This window comes from Serinus canaria, chromosome Z, assembly GCF_022539315.1.
Source record: "Serinus canaria isolate serCan28SL12 chromosome Z, serCan2020, whole genome shotgun sequence".
Classification (NCBI taxonomy): domain Eukaryota; kingdom Metazoa; phylum Chordata; class Aves; order Passeriformes; family Fringillidae; genus Serinus; species Serinus canaria.
In genome coordinates, this window is record NC_066343.1 from 41,184,350 (window position 1) to 41,197,371 (window position 13,022).

General features: G+C 38.2%; 1 long non-coding RNA gene across 1 annotated transcript; it reads right to left on the minus strand.

Annotated features, from left to right (window-relative positions):
- Nucleotides 1-319: 319 nt before the first annotated feature.
- Nucleotides 320-12,777, minus strand: LOC108963326 (uncharacterized). The gene is made up of 2 exons (XR_007780434.1): nucleotides 8,529-12,777; nucleotides 320-4,652 (listed from the first exon to the last, which is right to left on the minus strand). It is a non-coding gene; the product is annotated as an uncharacterized LOC108963326 (long non-coding RNA).
- Between the last annotated feature and the right edge of the window lie 245 nt (nucleotides 12,778-13,022).

The window sequence follows — 13,022 nt, forward strand, 5'->3', positions numbered from 1 at the left end:
CAGATGGACCATATGTAATCTGCTGGAATTTGTAAAAGACTTCATTATTAATAAAGTATATGATGGAGTCTTCTTACCACAAAGATCTTTCATCCATGGTAAGCTCTCCCCTTCTCTTTGAAAGAATACCTACTAAAACAACTTCATTAAATCCTTTAGACAAAATCTTTAATATAGGTGCTTTCCCACAGAGAAGTGTCTTAGTTTGAAAAGATGGGTGCCTGCTAAGGAGGGCAGGAGCCTCTCTTGAAATGGAAAATGTAAACCCCCTCTCTCCTAATTATTATAGTTTTGAAATTAAGGGGCTCTTAGGCAAATGTATGGAAGTAGGAATAACAGTTCTTTATTAGGAAAATAAAAATAAAAATGCAGTAATAGAAAACAACACTGACAGAGTCAGAACACAGCCTGACACCCTGTTGGTCAGGGTGTTGTTCCGATTAAACGGTGGCTGCAGTCTTTTTGGAGTGACACATGTGGTCCTGTTGAAGCAGTGATCCTGTAGAAGAATGTAGTTTTCCTCTGAAGGTCCAGAGGCAAATGATGAGCCTGGTCTTCCTCTGGGAATCCAGTGGAAAAGGCTGCACCTCTGGGAATCCAGTGGGAAAGGGCTGCCTGTGGTGTTCCAATACTCAGATTATATCCAGGTAGGAATGCTTGGCTCTCCCCCTGCATGGAGCATCTCAGAATGGGATGATGTCATTTTATCAGTCATGCAGTGGGACTCAATGTCTCACTCAATCTTCTCACTAAGAGATCTCCCCGGAGAGAGGATGGGTACTGGAAGAGGTAAAGAAAACTGCCCCACCTGGTTTAACGGCTGACCTACTAAAAGAAGATAACTGTCCCACCTGGTTCTAACAGATGGCAATGGAATACATACTCCCAACCACATCTTGCATTGCAACCTTAGACAAGAAGCTGGGCTTTTAATTCTGATTATGTGTTAACTTATTTAATAAAAGCAAAGAATATCAATCTTTACTGATACCAACTTTGATTTTTGGAAAGCAGTGACTTTTTTTTCTGGGACTAATGTTAAGATTAAAATGTTCTTGAAGTAGTGGAACAGATTAGTGAGCATACATCAGTTTGCATACTGCTACTCAAATAAGCCCAATATGTGCTGCATGCAATTAGCAATACAGTTCATTTTCTGCCCAGCTGCCATGATCAGAACTTCGGCCAAAGGTTTTACAATCCAAACTGCTACCTGAACATATGGGTTGAACATTTAAAATTGACCTCTAACCCCACACACAAAATAGTCACCACCTCTTTAACTACTAAAAGCCTGAGACCTTATGACCTTAACTGTCACCTACAGGTGAGCAAAGCTAGAACCCCATCTCTAGGGAGGAAGACAACTAATCTCAGAATCCCAAAACACCAGGTCTTCCTTAGGAATCCACTTTGGAGGAAAAAAGGAAGCACTAGGATAAGAATTCTGGATGGTCACATTTAAAAGAGAGAATGATAGAAAATGCAAACTGCTTCTCTTATTTCTGTGGCTGCTGTTCTCTTATTTCTCTGACAAGCAGCTGGAGATCTAAGACCTTAAAACAGTAGATCATGAAGCAGTACTAATTTAATGATGTGACTTTTTAATTACTTCCATTCATTTTGTTTTTCTCTGTTCTTTTTATCTCAGGAGTACTGAGAATTTGGGCCAATATACTTTATCTCTATCTCCACTTTTTATGCAGAGGACAATTTTTCCTACTGGTCCAACAACCTTCAAGGTAGGAAAAATAGAAGCCAGGTAGAACATAAACACCACCAAATCGTAATACTTTCATTTTAATTTTTGACAATCATGCTATTTCAGACATTACTTCAGCTTCCCAGACTGGTTGATGTGTTTACCCTCAGTGATCATATAGACTCAGGTATCATTTCTCATGTTTACAAAGTGCTCCCAAAGATCTGGATTATAAAGCTCTTTATAAACTTCTCGCCAAAAATTACATGCAAGCTAAATACTGGCTTCTTCATTATTGAGGTGTTGGATGGCTTCTGATCTGGGTTTGCAAGTCTTCATTGGGGTATTTGAAATCTAGTGACACACAAACATCTTAGCTTTTCTATAAGTCTAGAAGTATTGTGTCAAATCAACAATATGGGTATGAATTATTGTACACAAATTCTGTGTCTATAAATTGCAGAAATTTCTGAATCCTTCACTGGAGAGGATGGGACAAATCCAGATAATCAAACCCACTGTTTGTCCCATATTTGATGCTTTGTGGCATTTAACTACTTTCTAGTTCCAGTTCTGAAATTGTTCTGACTATGAAGCAGCATTCCATTAACAGTAAATACAGTTATTTTTTTTAAATTCCTCCATGCCAAGGCATACTAAGTTTTCAGTTGTATTTTTCAGAAGAAGCTAAATAGACGTAGCTGACCAGTCTGAGCGCTTTTTCTGCATTACAATAAGATAGACATGGCATTGTAATTAAATATCTCTATAAAAATGCCTGAATAAGGTATATGTATAGAGCACTTACAACTGTTACAAAATTTATCTAAGGTAGTCTTGGCCTATGATACCACTTACAGTCTAACTGCAAACTTATCATAAGATATTCTCCTTTTCTGGACACTTGTTATATTTTGACAAGCATATGTGTGAATAATTTCCTGTGTGATCCTGTGTAGCAGGTGAACTGTACAAAGACATAGATATATATTGAATTCTGTTAGCAGAGATTGAGCATATCAAGAGATAAAATACTTCATGATGCAGAAAATTTTTCTTGCATGATGACATCATATAGAAAAACTAGAGATCACAGCATACATCTGTGTTTTAAATAAGAAAGTGCACGCACATGCTTATTGTCGCTGCTTTCATTGGTGGTTGTCAATTTAATAAAATTTAATATAAAATACTAAATAGGTTGCAGTAGCCATTCATGTACATTCATGCAATCACCTTGCTGTCTATTTGTTTCTGGCAGAGTTGCAACCATACAGTGCTCTCAGGCTGCTTCAGAAGGGAGCGTAGCTGCACTAACTTCACTGTCTCTCTTAGGGAAAAGTGTGTGCTCAGCAACATTTCCTTAAGTGAGACAACAGTGGAGAAAGCAACACTGAAACTGTTGATTTGTGGAACAGCTATCTCACTCTTGTTCAAGAAAGCTTGCCCTCAAATATTATTTTAAATTTATTTCCAAGCACCACAATTGATAAGCACCATTATAATAAGGTATTCTGCCAACATATGTAAACATTTGTCATTTTTACTATTTGGAATCCAAAAAAAGCTGTACTGTCATCTTCATATGTGTTTTACACTGTATATGTAGGTACATTTATTTTGAGATGAACTGGAAGCTTTAAATGTGCAAGAGCAGATAGTCCTATGCTGAATTTCTAAATTTGAATAAAGAATTTGCAACGTGTTCTTCATCTTGAATCTGCAAGTGCTTTTTCATATATGCTGAGTGGTAATATATATCAGGCTAGGACTGACTATGTAGATTACTTTTTGAATGTAAGTTGACTATAAAGAGCACAACTCCTATTATGCATACTTATGTTTAAATAAGCTCTTTGTGTTTGCCTATTACAGTGTAATGACTGGACAGTTTTTTATACTTGCCACTCCTTCAGACACAATTTTTTGCTACTTTATTACCTGGGACAGAGCCGAGACTGAGATGTTTCTTTGAAATTTAGTGCTTTCAGAAATTCAAACCTTCTCTCACAACTTTGCCACCAATTTCATGACAATAGGACTGTACCTAGTGTAGTAATTTAACACGAAATTACATTTGTTTAGCCGATTAAGGCAGTAAACAACAGCTTTTGCTGCTGTACGGTGAGAAACAATCACAAATATATCACAATTTAGGTCATCTACATCAACAGGATTACTACATTGGTCATCCATGCTAAGCTTACTTCTGATATTAGCTGCCTTTTATTCACTGGCTCCAAAGCATAACCTGATAATTTCCTGCTCTGATGCTTTCCTTGATTGCTTTGACTGATTACCTTCTTCTCCATTCAGTACAACTTTTCTCCTCAAAATGTATGACCTGTCTCTGTGTCTTTACTCATTTGATGTGTTTTCAGGTCTTGAACATGATGGTTTTCAAGCTGCACTCATTTTCTATTGAAGGATATTTTATACATGTCAACATTTCATACAGGTTCCTATCTCTATTAGTAATCTCTGGTATGTTTGGCTTTTATTGTTCTGAAAGAAAATACATGCCTTTGCACAGTTCTGCTCACGTTATCTGTCTGTGGACACCATTCAACCTTACTCACTGTTGCTCAGATACTGTATTTCTTTTCAGGTCTGCTTTTCGCTTGGTTTTATAAAACGCCAGTTGTTGAAATCCTGGTCTCTGGTGACTTCTGCCTACACTTTGATAAAAGATTTTCTCAGTGTCACTTACCAGTTGCCTGAATTTCCCTTGCCACAACTCGCCTTTGTCCTCACCTTTATACATTCTGTCAAGGCTTGTATTTCCAAAGCTGTAGGGACAGGCCACATTTCTCCATTCACTCTCCTTTGGGAGTCAGCCTCCACCTGAGTTCTCATGGCCCACCTGCTTCCAAATGCATCCAAAGATCAAGCAGATCCACAGTTTACTGTCCAGCGAAATTGGGCAGTAAAATATTGGGCAGTTGCCAGTCTGGACAGGAAGAAAAATATTATCACTTGTGCTTATGGTCTATACACACAGGCAAATATTGCTGGCAGGTTTGCCTCAAGACTTCCTCAGTGTGAGTGCTTCCTGCAGACTCACTGCCAGAATTCCCATCACATCAACAGAGGCATCCTTCTCAAACCTGTGTCAGGCTGCCTCTGATCATTCTGCTTTTCGCTGTCATCAGTCAATAGAAATTAATGCAAATCCACTGGTCTTCCACGGACTGATGATCCTTCATCAGTCATTCAGATCCACCTCAATAGATCGAGCAAGACCAGCTTTTAATCAGGCAAGACCCTGATTTGGCCCTTTAATTAACAAAACTTTGCCATACCTAATTTCACTATTACAAGGGAGTTTTTTCCATCTTCTGCAGAGTATCATGGCACTGTCTCTTTTGTACCACTCCTCACACTGCACTACAGTAAGAACTCTTACCCTGCACATCCTGGGCTAGAGGGGATTTTCAAAACAGTCTGTCAGTCTATTAAAAGTGCAATTTTCTAGGATGTGATCCGTGCATCTTTTAGTAGTTTGCATGTGAATTTACACAGCATTCTTTTCAGAGTTTCCAGGTTTTCTGTGAAACTTTTACAAATTTGTTAAACCATGTCGTGGTTTGAGAGGAAATGAAGTTTTTTCTGATGGTGGTCACGCCAATCGGTGTTCAGATTTTAATATTGGCACCTGGTTTGTTCACTGAGGGCATGGCTACGCCTCTGAGAACACAGGGGGTTAAAAGCTGTGAACCCCCAAGGGAACTTCATTTTGGGTTCCAGTTTGGAAGAGAGTGGACCCTCCCCTGCCGAAGGGTGGAGAAGCACTGCAAGGCTTCGAGCAGTCATCCCCCATCCCTCCCCCACCAGGAGGGAGAGAGAGAGTGAGCAGCCTGTGCCTGTGATAGCGCGGCTGGCGTGAAGAAGAAGGGGGGGTGGGTGCCCAGCAGGGCAGCCAGGCGTGGGAGTTCTGGACAGGCAGATCCTGTGACTTTTAACCCTTCTTGGGATGATGGAAACCTTGTAAATGCTGATTCCTCCTGAAGTTGATGAGATTGAGAGCAGTTGAGAAGAATCCTAGGTGGGAGGAGATGATGGAGTGGCCTTTGGCTGGACTTTTCTTGGATAACCATGACAGAGCCCTTGAGTTCCTGTGACACAGAGACTGCATTCTAGGGGGAGGCAATGGCTCAGAGCCAGGAGAGTGCGGTGATGTGGAGGTGTGTGAACAGAGACGATGGGTGAGGAGGGTGGTGGTGGTGCCCTCCGTCTTCAGAGAAGAAGAGGAAGATGATCTCTGTTCAAGAGACCCCTCACCCCCAGGTGAAATCTGAAATCTCTTGAAATCTGGGGGGGACAGGTGTCCCAAAAAGAGAGAGGCTGTGCTCTTTTTGGAACTGGACAAAGCATCCTTAAAGGGAAAAACCCTAGAAGCAGCTCTGGTCCATGTGCAGTGGTGAGAGCACTGGACATGGAAGGAAGAGGTCACGATGGCAAATGTTCTCCAGGCGGTGCCACACGTGACACGAAAACACGAGAAGTGTCGACTGTTTCCTGGGGAAGTCTGTGGTGCAAGAGGGACTCCTCTCTTCTCGAGGAACTGAGAATTGATTATCTAAAGGGTGGTGATGGAATTAGAAATTTGGTGGGGGGAGGAGGAGGAAATTTGGAAGGTTTTCATCCTGTGTTCTGTGTGTTTTTCCTTGTAGTTTTAGGTTAATAAAGTTCTTTTTTTCTTTCAATCCTAAGTTGGAGCCTGCTCTGCTCTGTCTCTGATCACATCTCACAGTAGATACCAAGGAAAGAGGTATTCTCGTGGGGGCACTGGCATTGCGCCAGGCTCAAACCATGACAAACCATCCACTGGTCATTCACTTACCATTTTCACCTGTCTGATTGATTTTTATGTTGTCCCAGGCAGCAGCAGATTTCCAGTAAACACAAAACTGGCTCACATCATTTTTTTCACTCACTTACACCAGACTGCTGGTTGCTTTCCTCAGATTGTTTTATTTCTGATAATATTAGACATTGAGATTTTTTCCCCTTTTTTTTTAGCCTATGTTCCATAATCACTGCAATCTATTATCTATATAGTCTGTCTATACAGGGAGATATAAGATATTCACATAATAAGATCTAAGAGATAAAAGATAGCTTCTTTGTATTTAGTATAAAATCTGTCAGATATATACTTCTGTTATGTATCTCATATATAATACATTTTTACATCTTGACACCCATGTTCATTATAGATACCAGCACTTCCTGTGTGGAGAGAAGTTGAACTCTGAGCCCTCAGGCCTCCCTAAGTCCAGGGGCATACTGAAAATGATAATAATCCATGGTTTGTTTTGCCATATTACTTAATTAATCCAGCAGCTCTTGAATTGCATTCTTCTTTCGCTGGATATTAAACCAACTTGTCAATTGTAATTGCAGAGCTCCTTTTACCTTTTTTATCTAATTCAGGCCAGTCCTACTGAGTCTATCTTTTCTTGCATGATATTGCTTTAGTTCAGTCATTTTTCAAAAGAAATACATGGTATAGAGAGTTGAAATAAAAAGAAAATGTCCAGCAAGTGCGTGAAATAATACTTGCAATTCATACATAAATTTAACTAATGTTTCAAAATATTTTCATTATAAAGCTGTATCTGTTAAAAGCATAATAAAACTTGTACAGATGGTTCTAATACATCAGTAGTCAAAAACTTCAAGTTTTTAGGAAGTTTCCACACTGATGTATTAAAGATGCATCAGTCTGTTAAAATGGGCTCAGAGTGCAACTCTGCCACTTGTACAGGAAAACAAGTACTTCCAAGGAACATCAGGCAACCTTCAGTACTTGTGAAGTTGCTTCTTTCTTTGTGCACAAGCCTACAAATTTACTTTTAAAAATTAGTTGCATAGCTTTCTTGTCATCATTTAATTTTTGCCTTCCCTCTTCTATTGACACTGAACAGGAAAACATATGCAGATACAAAGAAAACAAGCAAAGAATTAACAAATTAGGGTAAATTAATGACATTGCATCCATCACCACTTGAACCACAGGAATATCCACCTGGACATGGATATTCCTGGCCTTCAGAGGGACATAAACGTTGTGTCATTATTTGTGTTATTTTGCCCACCAGATATCCTAGAATCAAGACCTGTGAGCAGCTCCCTTAAGTACCCAGAACTTCAACCTTTATCATAACTGTGAACATGATCAGGCTCTAATAAACAAACAGATGTGTAGTCACATAGTTTTGCCAGCTAGAGACCATAAGTGAGCCTTATCCTTTTTTGTCATTTTTGCAGAAGAGTCCCCATTTTCATTCCTTCTTGAAAGATGTGGTCCTCACAAGGCTTTTCCCTTCAAGTGTCTATAGTCAGATGTTTAACACCAGTAAATTTTGTTCATTTCCCAGGGAGCTGAAACCTAAAAACTACTGAATCAATGCTAACATGTGATCTGGTCATCTTGTTTATCTATCTGTGCATTTGTTTTATTTATTTTCTCAAAATTTATATTTAGTGTGCAGTCTCTTTGTGGAATATTATATATTTCTAAATAATGCAGTATTGCTGACAGAATTTACATGACGTAATCACTGATATTGATGTGATGGCCTTTATGTCTCTCTGTTTATTGTTATGAAGCATCATTGCTACAATGCAAAAAGTAGTATTCGTAAAGCCTTATTCACTCTACATGATTAGTTGTGTTGCCCTAAAATAAAATCATAATTCATTCTGGATAGTGACAGTGATCTCGACAATCAGTTACACTCATCCTCAGTGTGATATTCATTCACTGACTATTCCTTTCATTCCCGTTTCTATGAGGCAAAATCCCAGACTAGGCACATACCTCCATTACTCACTTGAGTCATGTGTCATCCCCAGGAACCACAGGCAGGCAGGCTGCCCCAGCTGCGCAGTGAGCAGTGAGCGTCCCTCCCCAAGGCACCGAAGATACTGTTACAGATGAGAAAAGGAAACCTAAACATCAGTAAAAGTGTTATGAAGTGCTTATGTTACCCAAAGAGAGTTTTTTAGCATTTCTCAAGTGTTGTCCCAGCAAGAGCTCAGCATTGTAATCTCATCTAGGCAGGAAGGCAGGCAGGAAGTGGCTACAGTTACCTTTTCTTAAAATTTCTCACTGGTGCAATGGTTTTCTTGTAGTTCTGCCTGCTTGTTTATGGCTAAATTTTTTAGATGCACAGAACTCAGCTGTCTACAACTCCAGCAGATTGTGCTATGCTAATCACTGTTGCCAGCAAAGATCTAATGCAGAACTGACTTAGCAGTTGCTTCATTTTAGAAAACGGACGGTAGAGAGAATAGTACTGCCTCTGCCACATAGCCCAAGTAGCTATTCCCAGCCTGCCTGAGAGCTCATTTTGCTGTATATATTAAAAGTATGGGCTCTGGTTTTGCACTGTTTCAGCAACAGTAGTTTTGAAATAGCTTTCTGTTTTGAAACAGATCCACCATCAACTTACAACCAATATTGCTCTTGTTTAAGGAAAAATTCCCGATGCTGCTTTTCTTACCCAGCTGCAGATTCCCCATCCGTCAAGGTCTTGGATAGGGCTCTGACCAACATTGCTCATGGCAGGAGGGTTGGAACAAGATGTACCTTCCAGGCCAAACCATTCAATGATTCTATGATTTTATAACTCCATGATTCTGCTGGAATACAGTGAATTTCTCTACACTAAAAAAACCTACTTTTAGTTTGTTTTGTTGATCTAAAAGTCACAGAGATGATGCATCTGTGTAGTCCAAACTAAGCCCCATACTTACATGAAACATCTGGCTTGCATTTTCTTTTTAATAGCATAGAAGGTAGCCATGTTTTATGAGGTTTTAATTGTCCAGTACAGTGGTCCTTTATTTTATTTCTGTATATTTCTTGTCATTATGAATTGCTTTCACATGTGTAAGTAGAGACAGCTCTTTGATGCAGTTTGGAAATATTGATGTCCTAGTTACAATTCATAACAACACAAAAAAGGCTGGGTGATTGTGGATCTGAGAGAAGGATGTAAAGTCATCCAGAATTGAACTGATATCTAGATTACAGAGTAGGATTGTCAAATTTACCCAAATCATCATCAAGTCCTTGGAATTATTTTTTCACAATTTTACTATAAAAATGTAAAGATTAATTGGTGTTATCATTTTAAAATGCCGTAAGCAGATATAAAGCACAAAAGCAGTATTACAGGGACCAGGCAACCAATTTGGAGCCCACATAGAAAACTACTCCTACCATTCAGAAGTTTTTCCACATTATCATTTTGTTGCTTTATCATATCCAGCTCTTTTCCACCATCTCTAAGTCAATTGATAGGATTCACTGCCAGTCAGTTTTGTTTTCTTCACTATATGACTGCAATGAAAAGTCCGTCCTGTGACCCTTTGCTGGCCAGTGTAAGCAGTCTCAGTTCAGCTCTCAGCAAGTAGGAAACCATATCAGAAATCAGAAAAATGAGCTGACCTTCAATCTCAGCAGACAGGCCTCGTGTGTACAAGGAAAATTAATTCAGGATGGGCTTCTTCAGAGATATGGTTAGCTCACACTGGCGAATCCAGGCATGTTGTTGCACTTCTGCTGTAGGGAAAGAGGGCTTAGGATTCCCAGCTACCAAACATCCAGCAAGTTTCCTTAGCTCTGTTCTCACTGCAAACTACAGAAGACTGTAAAAATTTGTGCAGTCATGGTTTGCTAATTTTTTTATGCCAAGAGGTTTTGGAAGAAAACAGTTTTAAAAATCTTTCTCTATCATATCAACTCTTTGTAGAGCTCTCAAACAAAAGAAAGCACTGCAAAACACTACATGCTCATGGCCAATGGTGCTGAGTTAGGAAAAAAAAAAAAGGATAAGTGCATCTTTCTTCAAATATTAGTGGTACAATCTGCAGAGACAATATAACTTTGATGTGATCCGATGTAATTTTTCTATTGGCAAAAATACCTCAATATCAGCTGCAGGCAGAGACAAGGGAAGGCTATCCATGATATCAGTTCCAGAAATAGGCTAAGAAATTATCACATTTGAAGTAATTAATAATGGAAAAAGATGTAGGGTGACCTATTTCTCAACAAATAATGTTAGGGGGAAATTTAGAAAGCAATATGTTATATGATAAAAATATTATTTTATATCAAACATAGTACTTGTAAATCACCAGCTACATTCACTCTATTTCTTTCCCGAAGTTTAGCTTTTAAACACGTCTCTGCACCTATCTTAAGCAAGTCTTTGTCTCCCTCCTGTGTTCAGACTGTTATTAACAGGACTTTGACAGAAACAAAGATCTCTTTCAAATATTTACAGTCACTGCTTTAAAATATATTTTTTAAACTCAAGTCATATGTAAAGCAACATTAATATTTCTCAGATGAAGTAAATACTTCCCAGATAAAGGCCAATTCACATCTGATAAAAGCAGGTCAAAAAAATTGTAAACAACAAAATAAATGTGGTCCCTTAGCAATTTCTGATTGATTTTTTTTTCCCTGTAACATACTGCATCTAAAATTTCTTGGTACTTGCAATATACTAATTTTCAAAAACTTATCCAAGACCTCTAAACCTTTCTTTTAACTGTCAGACTGCTGAATTTACATGGTGTCATCAAGCAATGACTTTGAAAAGCATTAACATCAGAAGGGGGAGAAATGATTAATGCATAGATGAAACATATCATTAAATCTTAAACTAATCAATTATTAAATTCTGCAATATCTTAGTAAAGTTGCCTGTTTTTATTTCCAAAGGGATTATACAGAGCTAAGGTGAATATTTCATGCATTTTTGATGCACACACACATCTATGCTTCACTCATTAAGTAGTGTGAGTCTGCTTTAAAAGAAATATACTGGTACATGGGAAAGACCCTCAAACATGTCATATAAAATCTACCCATTGATTTTTCTTTTATTTCCCTTTTATTTTCCTTTTTCTCATATTTACAACAGCCAAGATAACTGTGAAATTACTAGTATGTGTTTTGTTGCTGTATTTTTACATTTTCCAGTGCTTAATGTGTTCCCCTTTTTAAGAGAATCTGTAGAGCAGAATCTTTCTCTTTTGTTGTAAGGGAACAAATTTCCAAATCAAATCACATTGTTTGGAAGGCACTGCATTTGATATTTGAATATTTGAACCTCCAGGGCAGTAGAAAAAGTGTTTCCAAACAGCAGGCACCTTTTCATACAAACCTTTAGAAATTTGTAGAAAAATGTTACAAATATTAAAAAAAAAAAAAAAAAAAAAAGATTATACACATGGACAGCTACTGTCCATGTATTTGGCATAAAAAGATTTTTAATAAAAACCATCATTTCAATCTAATGGAAGTCTGGGATAAGCCCACAACATGACACCTGTTTAGTTACATGTCTCTTACTTGCTGTAAGTCTCTTCCATCAGCATTGGCTTTTAGTTTTCCATTTCTCTGTGCTGCTATGTGTCTATCCCTTTCCAAAAGGAGAATGAAGACCTTAGGCCAAACCTTTTACTCATATCTGCTTTAGCCACACACACGGACCTCAAAGTCAAGCCTGGTAGATTTCTTTCCAATCAGCTGAGACAGATGATCCAATTCTAAAAGTATTTAAAGCATTAAAAAATACCTTTTTAAATGAAAATTACTTTTGTAGCCCTTTTGTAGAGCTTGGATATATTTGCTATCATTTCTGTTCCCACTTCTTGCCTGCCCATGAGATCACAAAAATCTTCTGGATAATTCTTGCTTTGGTTTAGTAAAATAAGAAGGAAGTGAACAAAAAGGTCTTTAGGCAAAGAATCTTTTGTTTTAACCACCAGACTTTAAATAATTTGGTATAACATAGGCAATAATTATCTAAAATTTGCACACTCTTGTTATTATTGTGAATTACTTAGCATACATTAAATCATTGCAAACCTCTTGGGGATTGGACTTTAAAATGCTACCTCATGCTACATTTTTGACCCAAACGAGGAGCCAAAATTTTTCCCCAGTGTCTAATTCTCAGTTGCTATAATAGAAAATATTAGCAGTTTTCAAATCCTTCTATTTTTTCAGTCACCGGACTTCTCTCTTATTCAGCAGTCTGTGATCTGATTTTCTATAAACCTCTACCTTCATTGACTTCTACGGAATGGCACACATCTCTCTGCATCTGCAGTTGTAACCCATCACCCTGGTATGTTATCGCCATTCCTGTTTCAAGGAGAAATGAAATAGTTGTTAGTTTTATGGCTTTGAAAATCCCTTCAGAAGGGGGATAGAGAGTACATTGAAGTATTTCTCACTATAACCTTTTCTCACCTATCTAAAGAGAAAAGCAGTGTAGTAGAGCTAGAG